Source organism: Varanus komodoensis, unplaced genomic scaffold, assembly GCF_004798865.1.
Source record: "Varanus komodoensis strain SLA01 unplaced genomic scaffold, ASM479886v1 scaffold28, whole genome shotgun sequence".
Lineage (NCBI taxonomy): Eukaryota > Metazoa > Chordata > Lepidosauria > Squamata > Varanidae > Varanus > Varanus komodoensis.
Genome location: NW_025335727.1, coordinates 4397477 through 4409293, shown reverse-complemented (window position 1 = coordinate 4409293; position 11817 = coordinate 4397477). Strand labels below are relative to the sequence as shown.

At 43.6% G+C, this 11817-nt stretch overlaps 1 protein-coding gene across 1 annotated transcript in view; it reads left to right on the top strand.

Moving 5' to 3' along the window:
- The first annotated feature begins 1680 nt into the window (after positions 1-1680).
- The window catches only part of KCNMB2 (potassium calcium-activated channel subfamily M regulatory beta subunit 2), a 210474-nt gene continuing 200337 nt past the window's right edge, over positions 1681-11817 (top strand). Inside the window, exon 1 of the mRNA XM_044434612.1 lies at positions 1681-1797. The gene's annotated coding sequence lies outside the window, so the exon portion shown is untranslated. The remainder of the gene's footprint in view (positions 1798-11817) is intronic.

Below are 11817 nucleotides of genomic sequence, written 5' to 3'. Positions count from 1 at the left end.
TTAGCTATTAGCACATATGATCATGGCTCGTGACCTGGCCGTAACCTTGTCAAGCAACACACACACACACACACAAATGGCAGCTTGATATCCCCGAATAGTTGGTTCATTTTTATTTTTTGTTTAATGTGAGCTGGTTCTTAAGAACTTCTTTGACGCCAAAGAATAGTCCAGAATGTTCTAAATAAGGGAAGGAAAGAAGGCACCAGACATTTGAGAAAGGTGACATTTGCCTCCCAGCCGTGAGTGAGTTGATAATGGTTTGGTAGAGTCTGTGTAAAGTAGCGTTGCAGAGCCTCAAACCTAGAGGCCACATGCAACAGTCCTGGAGGTCCAATCAGTTTCTCCAATGGCCACAAACGCTTTCCCTTTCTCCTACCGCCAGGACCTTTGGTAGCTTCTCAGCCTTTGTACCGTTTTCCCCATTTTATAGAGTTGAAATCCTGATTTCTTTACAAGATGTATACAATGCTCCACATCTACATTGTGAAGTGGTGAACAGTAAGAAAGACAAAAGAAGATAATCAAATGCAGTGCCAGAAACAAAATATCACTAAAAGCAGTGGCTAATCAACCAAAGAAGATGTCCTGACATTTCAGAAGGTACTGAAAACAACACCTTCCCAGGGCAGGGAGTTCCAGAGGAATGAAGCTGTCACACCAAAGGCTCTGCTCCTGGTGGACTCCAGTCTGGTCCTTGGACTGTGTCATCTGATGACCTCAGTGATGAAGCAGCTTGATAAAGAAGAAGGTGCCCATTCAAGCATACTTCTTTTAAGTACTTGCAGGAAGAGCTTCCAGCAAAAATATGCTGGTGTTTTGACTCATGCATTTTGCCTTCACACCTGCCCACTGCTAGAACAGCCCTGAGAGCTTCTCTGAGGTCAAGCTCAGCCCTTGGGCTGAAGGACTCCATCACCCCAGTGAAAAGCATCCAAGGGAAAACTACAGCTTGAGAAAAAGAGACAGAGAGCAGGATGGTCACGGAGAGAAGCAGATAAAGTGAAAGCACCAAGAGGATCAGCGGTGCCTCCCCAGAGGATCCACTAAGGGGCAGTGTTTTTTCTGCTTGTCGGAGGGCTTCAGCTCCTTGAGTCCACCTGTGTTTTACCTGTAAATTTGTACATAAGCTCAGATACTGCAAAGCATCATAAATACCCATTAACCCTCCACCAAAGGGAACCAGACCCAGGTAAGCTTGGGCCCCAGAAGCTGAGCAAGATATAACAATGCATTGCAGGATTTGGGGGGAACAAGCAAAATTGTTTTTCTATCTTTTCTTTCCCCTCGCCCCCACCCCGGACAGTTCCATATTTTCCCTTTCAAAGAATCTGGCTTCCCTTTCCAAGTTTCCCAAAAAGACCCGCCGAACTGCACTGAACGGAAGCAGGAATCACATGCCTACCTCAAGTTAATAAATCTTTACCTAAGGCATTCTGGTTGTTTTGTTTTGTCTTGTTTCTGCGTTTAAAAAGAGCCCCCTGCTCGGGCAAAGTAATTTCAAGCCAGGCTGTCTGTTCTGCTGTCATCCCCCATTGTCCTTCCAAACTATTTCAGACATTTTGAGCAAGGGAGTCTGAGTTGTGTGTGTGTGGGGGGTGACATTAAAGGTCCGAAAAGGCTTTACACGTCAGGAGGTAAGGATGACAGCGTTCACCAACTGCCGGATCAGGTCAGAGGATTCCACTGGATTCTGCTTGGTTAATAATTAGGGTGGCGATTTTCGGGGGCTTTCTCACCCACCCCCTCCTGTGCGTGAGGCTTTTCTGAGAAGAGAAGATGTGACAAGTCTCCGAGGTAGGATTTGCGCTGGGGAAACAAAGCGGTCTCTGTGCATTGTGTCGGTGGCATTCGGTGGGTTTCTAAGAGGAGCCGGCGCGCCAAATGCAGAGTAAAGGCAAAGAAGGGGTGGGGTGTGTGTGCGCAAAGCAAGCATTTGCTTATCAGTGTCGGAAGAAAGCTGCCGGCGATGTGACTGAGTGTTTTCGGGTTAATGGAAGCAGTGTCCTGGCGGGGAAAAGCCAGTCATGGGGAGAAAAGCCCCATTTGCCCGCTAACTGTATTTTGCACATCGCATTTCCTGGAGAGTAAACGGGGGAATGTGCACAAAGGTCATGCAGACAATGCCTCTGCCCCTTGCCCGTCATGCCGGATCGGCTGTTTCTGGGGTTGGCTTCGGAGCTGAGGACGGAGGGGGCTATGAAGGCAGAGGAGGGGCAGGGAAGGAGCCGAGACGGGCGAGAGTCTTAAAAGCAAGAGAAGACGTGTTGGAGGCTCTTAGCATGCAAACCGTGTCCTCGCGTTTCCACAGTGCCAATTGGAGAGACAGAGAGAGAAAAGGGGAAAACAGCTTTGCGGGCGGAAGGTGGAATTTCTATTTCTCTTGATGAAGAACTACTTGATTCGAGCCCTTAGACGGGAAGAGGGTGAGGAACTGTCAGTTCTGTATCGTGCCGGGAGACGGGCAGAGGTCTTTGGTCCATGCCCCAGAGGGACAATAATTAGGTATTCAAGCCAAAAGAGCTTCCTCTCTCACACACACTCTTTCGCTATTTCAGGCTTGAGTAGAACCAGGTTAGTTTTTTCTGTCACTGGGCTCAACCATGAACCAGTTTAAATAATTAAGGCTGCCTCTGAGCATGTACAGAAGGATTTATTCTCATTATTGGGAGCTGCCAAATCCACTCCTCCTCACATTCCTATCCACCTGGTAAGGAATGTGATCACTCCCAAAGGTCTGGTTTCTTGGCGCAGCAGCACCACCACCAACTTCCCTCACATTAGCTATGCTGGCTAGGGCAGATGGGAACTCACCAACTTCTGGAGGACCTCACATCCCCCAACTCTGTCCTTGTGGAAGGTGTTGCGGTTGCATTCACAAAGCAGGCTGCCTGGGGTCCACCTTGGTGTTTGCAGTTCAGAGCAGAATTGGAGGACCAGAGGAAACTGTCTGATCACCTGTCTAGTTTACGTCAGCACATCGCCCAGGTTCATCTTTCCAACCCTTACCTGGTGAGGCACAGGAGACAGCATGGACCTTCATACAAAGCATGAGTTGTGCTACTGAGATTCAGCTCTTCGCCGGAAGGAAGGAAGGAAGGAAGGAAGGAAGGAAGGAAGGAAGGACAGAAGGGTTCTGCATATTGACTGGGTTCAGATGACATGATAACTTGTGTTCAAAGTGTGAGCATGAGTTGAGTTTGGTTTACTGTTGGACCATGCTGTCTGAATTCAGCCAAGGAAGCAAACTATGGTGAGCAACTCACAGTTCACCACCTAACAACAAATCACAGGTTCTCTGTAGCACAACTGGATTCAGACAACACAGTTACCCCTGGTCCCGTAACAACCCACGCTCAGCCCATAATCAACCTCCAAACATGGTTTTTATGTTGACTGTATAAGTCATAGTTTATTGATCAGAAATGAGGGTGAGCTTGGTTGAGTCAGCAAGTAGAAATTGATGGACACATCACCTGCCTGGACCTATGGCTGTCTGATTCCTAAGGGTAAGCTCCAGATTAGCTCTTCACGCTGCATATAGTTAAGCTGTGGAATTTGCTGCCATGGAAGTGTTGGTGGCCGCCAATCTGGCTGACTTTAAAAGGGGATTGGACAGATACATGGAGGAGGAGGCAACTAGCGGCTGCCACCCACTGGCTGTGCTATCTCCTTTACCAGAGGAGACAAGCCTGCATACTCCAGTTGCTGATGAGCTTGGGCAGGAGGAGATCTTGCCCCCATCCTGCTTGAGGGATCCTGTGAGCAGCTGAATTGCCACTGCGCATACAGAGTGCTAGATTGAATAGACCTTTAGTCTGATCCAGCATGGCTGTTCTTTTGAGTAGACAATGCCCATCACTCTAACCTTTCAGAATGGTGAATGGAATTGTTGTTGTCCAATGCACCTGGAGTACACCAGGTTGCTACTCTAAATGGAATGGGAAAGTGCTTTCTCTCTCTCTCTCTCTCTCTCTTTCTGTAGGTGTGGGTGTAAACCTTCTAGTAGCTACAAGGAGCTCAAGGTGATATTTCTGGTCTAGGTCCTTATGTGATCCTCACACCAACCATATGAGATACATGAGGCCTGAGATCCCCAAGGACACCAGTGTGGCTACCTCTGGTGGTGGACTCCCTGTCCTGCTTGATTGTCTTTCCCTTTGTAAGTCTTGAAACAAAACTGGGGTGCTGGTGTGGCGTAGGGTGAAGTGCCAGTTCCAGTGCCAGTTTTATTTCAAAGACTGCTTGGGGACCCACTGTTCTTAGAAAAGAAAGATCCAGGATGGTTCAGGGAGATACTTTTGGAGGAGGCGGATGCTGCTTCTTTTCTCCGACAATCACTGGGTTGCTTTCAGCAAAATAGGTATTTTGCTTTGCTTTGTTCTGTGGGGGAAAATGTGATTTGACATTTGGGGCTCCATCACCACCTCTACTTGTATTCAGTTTCTTATCTCTACACCTCATCAGTTTATCTTCTGTGAAATGGCTGCTGGAGCATAAAAGAGTGAGTTCAAGAGTGCCTTCCCTTTTGGAACTCAGACCCTACGCCATTTACTTTGGGACGTGGGCACCTTGCTTTTATTTTCCCTTTGTTTGCCTTTTGACAAAAAGTGTGTTTATGAACCTAGATGTCTCAAGCAGGACTAGATTTAAAAGTGGGGGGGGGGGAGATTATTGTAGATCATTTATTGAGCTAAAGCAACTAGTTAGAGTCTCCCCCCCCCCTTTTACATTTAGCAAGGAAGGAAAGAGGAGTTCAGTAAAAGAACAATAAGTGTATAAATGCCCATGAATACACATCACTGTACCATTCCAACTCTTGGCAACAAAAGGGAATTCCTGCTGTGACCAGCTGATTCTGCTCAATGTCATAAACTTCCATTGTGAAACCATGGACAGAAGATCCTAGAGAATGATTGGCATTTTACTATGATAAAATGTTCTGCTGGTAGAAATAATTCTTATAGGGGGGTATGAAAAGGACATGGGGGAAGACAGTGAAACACATGGTTTTGTGGGCATTGTCACTTACCAAAGATTAATCTGTGAGTTCAATGGGATTTCCTTCTGGGCTGCAATTACATGTCTGTCACTTCCCTTGGCCCTGCCCCCTTTCCGCCAACTACCAATCATTTAGTGTTTCCCAGATTTTGTGCAGGGTTTTTTCCTACCTTTCTGAAAGACTGGGATGTCTCTTCTAAGACTTAGTTACTGCAAATACAAGCTTTACGGTAAAATATACTCATAGGTTTGGAATTTTGTCTTCAGCCATTCCCACAATGGGAATGAGGCTCTGAGAACTTCTCCAAAATTGAATTTGGCCCTTGGGCTAAAAAAAAAAAAAAAAGACAGACTCCCTGATGGATCAGATCGTTCAATATTCTGATCTACCTTTAAGAAGACTCTTTTTAAACAGGTTGTATGGTGGTGGAAAGTTCTCAACTATGAACTCTGTTAGAATGATTGTTTTCATTAAGTCTTCATTAAGTGAAGAATTGCTATACCAGGGACAAACCATGGTAATTTGATTTCACTCATCATATCAAATGTTTCCTTTAAGGAGAAATTTATTACATTAAACTACATTCTAAGTAGGCTGCAGTGTAATTCATTTGGTAATGATGCACGGGTGACACGTTTATGACAAAGGTGCAGAATTCATTGGGTGAATTAGTGTCAGAATGACACGGCAACATTAGGTCCGGAATATTAAGAACTGCTTTTCTTCATCTCCATAATGTTTAATGTGTCATTAATGACACATATGTAGTATTGAATAAAGGTGGCAAATGGTCCATAAATGTCCCACTATCAGTTATAAGTTGGCTTTAGGAATATTCTTTGTCCTTGCATCCAGTTCAAGTGCAAATAATCTTTTCAGATATATTATCATGCTTTTGCAGTGTTTAAAAGCTTTCCACCTCTATCTTGCAAATCTCCTGATCACAACTGTGAGATGAACTTTTGTTTTGATATGGAATGTTTGAAAACAGTTCAAGTTTTCTGGGAAAGAAAAGGTCAGTCATGGGATATCAACAATCCAAGTACAGGTTGATTGGAGTAGGAAAAATGGTATGCCCATTAGCCTATGCTACACTTTTTTATCTTGTAAATTTCAGTACTCTTATAACAAATAATTGCTTGTGAGGAGGAAGAGGTTTTAGTTGGGAAAATGGAGAAATTAAGAAGGAAAACAGGATCCTATAAACAGTTTTGCCTCCACACGTCAGGTTTTCTAGCTTTTGATTGTCTCAAAGCTTTAAGATATGCAATATATATGCATGGAAGGGGCACAAACCAAACAAACATAAATAACAGAGATGTTACTTTGCCAAATCAATTGTGTTTTTTCTGAGCTTAGTGCATATTGGAAGATTAAGAAATGTTCACTCACTTCTGGTTCAAGTAAACAGTGCTCAATCCTTGGGATCTTTGGAGGGATGTCATGAAAGAGTTTCATAACATTTTAAACAGTGGAGAGAAGATGGAGAGTGAGCAACGTCTTCCTTTCACATAATACTTGAGGTCATCTGATGAAATTGATTGGTATTGGCTCAGGCAGACAGACACAGGGGTGAAGAATCTGTATGGAAAACTTTCTTCCTTTATGCATCTTACTGCTGCCTAAAATATAGTTCAAGGCTTTTTTTACCTTTATAACAGGTTATGTGTTTGTTTATTTGTTGTTTTATTACATTAAATTGATGGATAGGTCGATCAAGAACCATGATTGCTAAATGGAATATCTATATTAAAAGGCATTAAGCCTCCAAGGACTATGTAATGGTGACAAACTCAAGAGGTGACAGACTCATTTTCATGTGCTACTTGATCTGAAACCTCCCCAAAGCCAACCTGCTGGACACGATCCTGGTTCTGATTCAGCAAACCCAGATTGCACATTCTTTCTATGTTGCCATATGCCATCAAGTTATCTCCAACTTATGGTGACCCTGTGAAAGAAAACTCTCCAGAACGTCCTATTCGTGTCAACCCTGTTCAGGTTTTGTAAATTCCAGGCTGTGGCTTCCTTTTTGGAGTCAACTCACATCATATTTGGTCTTCCTTCTCTTCTTCTGTCTTTGACTTTCCCTAGCATGATTGTCCTTACTAACATAGTTAAAACAGTCCTTTAAGAAATACAATGGACTTGCTGGTAGAAGGCATGTTTTGCATGTACTGCTGTGTCAAATCCCCTCCTGGACGATCACAGCTTCTTTGCTTCCCTGCAAAAGCGGCCACTGGGCTGCTTGCAGAGATAGTAGAATTTTGGAGATACTTCTTAGTTTGCGGTGCTCAAGCGCCTAATGAGGTGGCCATGGGGGCAGGGGTGTATTTGCTCTTCCTTTTGCAATGTAGGCTCCATTCTGAGCTCTTCAGATGCTTGAGCTTTCTGAAAAGAGCCCTTGAGACAAGTCCCCTGGAGGACATGGCTGGTTCTGCACTCAGCATCCCTGGGCCTTTCCAGAATCGTTGCCTGCTACAAGCCTGAAGGCCAAGTGAGGAGAAAGAGGGGTTCTTCGAATAAGAAAAATGAAAATGCTCATCAGGGGAAAGGGCCAGGAGCTAGAAAGCCTCAGGAAGACCCCAGTATTCTTGGTTTTTACTTGGTCTACCAACATAGTGGCTCAGATAGTTGTATCACATTTCCCAAGCTTCAGTAGGAGAGCAACAAAACCATTCATGACCAATGGGATGGCAGAATGGGATAGTTTAATCACCATGAACACCACTAGTAAACTTCATGTCTTCATGTATTTTACCCAATGGTGGCATAATAGCTTTAAAAACTCATCTGCCTGTAGGAACAATCTATGAGTGAAAACTGTTTTGGAGTCTCCCCTTTCTTTAACAATCTTTGAACCAACTGCTCTGCTTTTATCCATTTTGAGAAATCTTTGAACAATTGTTCTGGGAATAATTATACAGATTATAGGCCACTCTTGAGTCTCAAATAGCAATAAATGCTTGCTTCCTTGCCTGGGTGCCTCTCTTCTTATTGCTCCAGGACACGGATTCGGATTGTGTGTGTGTGTGTGTGTGTGTGCACGCGCGTGCACACTACTTGTACAATGAGCAAAAAGAACATTTCACTAATGGGCATATGATTTAACTGGAATTTAATGGCCAAGGAGGGATGTAAGTTTCAGTTGATGATTTCTTAAGTTGTACTCTTAGAGGGAGCATTCTTGTAAAGGAAAACGTGGTCGTTTTTTTATTCAAACAAACAAACAAACAAACAAACAATCCCTGTTCTTTGTGTTGTTGTGCTACACACAGTTCTTTCCCAGGGGCAAGAAGAAAGGTCTACCCTCAAAGAATGCAACCCTATGAATGTTTAGATGGAAAAAGTCACACAACTGTGAGCAGACTTTTAAATACACACACAAACACACACAGGACTAACCCTTTTCTAGAAATCTGAAATGGATTCAACAAAATCTGGATTTCTACTCATTTGGCTTCCAGTGTCCACAGCAGAATGGCTTTTTCCGGAATCACACAGATTCTGTGGACTTGCAAAGAAGTGTCTGAACATTTTCAATGGTTGTTCTTAAAATAATGTTTTGAAGGGGACAGAGAGGGGAGAATATTGTAGGTGTAGTTGGAGTTCCCCGCAGGTGTCGTGTTGTGGTCTCCTGGATTAGAGACATGTGGTGCAGTTCAGAATACTGTGGGCAACCCTTTTTGTAGGCAATGAGTAGGAATGAAGAAATTAATTTCATTTGCACTTGCAAGCTGAGATGCAAACCAAAATCCAGTTAGCCACCAAATGTTGTAATGGAGTTCTTCAGTCAAAAATGTGTAGATTAGGGGAATGTGCTCACAAGTGTGTATATACTATAAAGTAGCATTCAGAAGTTCATTAGAGCAGGTACATTATTTGGGGAGGGAGGAAAGGAGGGAGAGTTCGCCAGACAAAAATCCATAGAAAGATTGCATTAGGAAAAATATACATAAGAATGTAAACATACTTGTTTATGTGAACCATCAAAATTATCTCCAATTTTGAGATGAACTTAAGACTGGAGGAACTGAAAGAAGTCAGAACTAAGAGATCTGTCCTTGTTGGAGCAGAAAGCTCACCCTTACAAAGACAATCCACCCTCTTCCATGACTAGGAAGCTCCACCAACCTGACTGGCCAGCAATGCTCCCAGAAAAGCAGGAATGTTCTATGTCCCCAAAGCCCTCCAGTTCTTCAGAGAAAACCCTATGGAAGTGGAGCTAGCAGCACAATCCCCAAAACCAGCAGAGTTCGGGTGTAATGCTATGTGTGGCTGATCAGAGAGTTATCAGTCTGTTTTTCTGTCTAAACATGCCAAGGATTTATTTATTATATTTTATTTATTTTTGGATTTATATCCTGCCTTTTTCCTACAAAGGGCTCAAGGCAGCCTTCATCTCCTCCATCTTATCCCCACAACAACAACCCTATGAGGTAGGTTGGGCTGAGAGTTGGCTCCATGGCTGAGCAGGGACTAGAACCCAGGTTGTCTGAGTCCCAGTCCCAGCTCTTCACCACTACGCCACACTGGCTCTCAAGGATCAAACCACAAGGATTGCCCCCTTAATTGACCCCGTTGGAATCAATGGAAAGAGAAAGAAACACTGATGAAAGTAAACTTAAAAAGAGGACAGCCTTTTAAGAAGGCCTACAACCCTAATTTTCACCCACACCATGGTCTGACCTGGCCTATGGCAATTCCTCGGCCACAAAATTCCCTTCCTCCATGGGAACAATCTGTTACTTTCTGGCTGTTTATCAAGGCCCAGAAGAAACAAATTTGGGGTGCAGGTTGGAAGCAAAAGGGGACGTGCTTGCTGCTCTAGTCTGTTTCATGGGGGTAGTGATCTTACCTGGTTTTCCCCAGGTTTTCTTTCAGAATAATGCTATATCATGATGTAGCTTTTCTGTATCTATTCTGTGAGGGTTGGGGATGCTGGCAGATGGCCAGAGAATCTCTCTGAGTAAGCTGATTCCTTACTTGCCGCCGCCCTTTGAATCCCCCCCCCCCATTTTTCCTACCAGAAATGGAACAGCAAAATTGGTATGACCCTTCTTCCCACAGCTGTATTTTTCCAATCTAGAAACCGACCAAGAGACAAAAGCTAGAAACTTCAGAAACAGACAAACCCATGCAGATATTTTCCAAATCAATGATTTTACAGTTTATATATGTGCAAAGGTGGTACAAAGGTGTACCCTTGTATCTACAGAACAAATTAATAAAAATGAAAACAAGAGAGGTAAATTGTTATTTTCCTACTCCTGTGAGCATATGGGAGGTTGTCTCTGTAACTCACACGACACTTTTAAAATTATATGACCCTAATAAAGTGCATTCTCTGAATAACTTGTAAAGATAGCACTGCTGTGCCTGTGTTTTTTCCAGAAAGGCAAAGGCAGGCTGGCATTTGAAAAGTAGTGAGGGATGTTTTTGAAGGAGACAAGTGGCTTCTCTTACAGGAAAGAAAAATCAGCTGTCAAAATGTCAACCTGTTTTGACTTAGGAACAAATGAAGAAGAAGTTTATAAAGTCAGAGGATGGGAACATGCTTAACTTTGATTTACATTTCGTTGTGACTGTCTACACCGAAATCAAATAGAAAATATAAAATTAAATCCCTCTGGCTCATCTCCTTTAGTATACCACATGAAATAAAGTTGGTTGTAAATCCACAAGCTTTCTATTGACGCAGATAAGGTGACCAGAGAAGAAGTAACACCAAATAGATGAAACACAGTTATGGACTGAGTTGTGGAGTCTCAGTCAGATGATCTCTAAAATGGACATGAAACAGTCCAGCATGGAGCAAGGAAGTGCAGTCCCGTTCTTCACCTTACTCCTTCCTTGGATCTACACAAGCTAAAGGAGGGACTTTGCCTGGACAACATTAGTCTTCCTGGCTCCGCTATGTTTGGATTTTGACTTCTGATATAATCCCTTGGCTTGGCCCCCTTAACCATCTCTCCACTCTGACACTTCCGGCACAATTCCTGATCTCCTTTTGACTCCTTTGTGTGTAAATGGCAACCTTTATTTCAGGACACCCTGGGATTCCTTGGAATTTGGTCATATGAAGCTTATGGCTGATTTAGAACATTGTCCAGCTTACTTGGTATTGTCTGCATGATGGGTGTGGATATTTTGGGCAACTGCTCCCATACATCCCAGCCAGGATGACCAATGGCTGGGAATTACAGGAATTGTCTGAAAAATCTGGAGCCACCAGATTGCCTTCTCCTGGTCTATAGTGACTGCAAGCACTTGTCTGCATCCTTCCCAGCCCTTCTTGCACATACCAAGAACTGAATGCAGGACCTTTGCCATGCAATAATGTGTTCTACCAACAAGGTGACCAGCTGCAGAAGAGGACAGGGCTCTCCTTTTTCTCCCACTCAACTCATGGTGGTGCAGGAACCTCATCCTGTATGAAAGTCTCCCCAGAGGACATCCAAAGCATGAAGTCAATCAGGTCAGATCAGCTTTTCCGGAAGACAGTGTGCCCACACACCATTGATCCTACTGGAAGGAAGAAAATCTGAAAGGCACTGAAAGCAAACTTTTTTCTAGGAAAATGCATGCTGCCATAAACCAGATAGTATCCTGTGCTTTATCAAAACCTAGGACATTGGTGGTCTTGGGATGGAGCTTTTTGGTCATTGATCATCAGGAAGCTGATCATTTCCATGCACATGCTTAGCAGAGATTTTATTGGAGGTAAAGAAGCTTTCAGAAAAATTAATTATTCCATTCGGGGCTATACAAATTTAGATGCAGAAAAGGCCTACATCTCCCAGCATGCTCCTGCC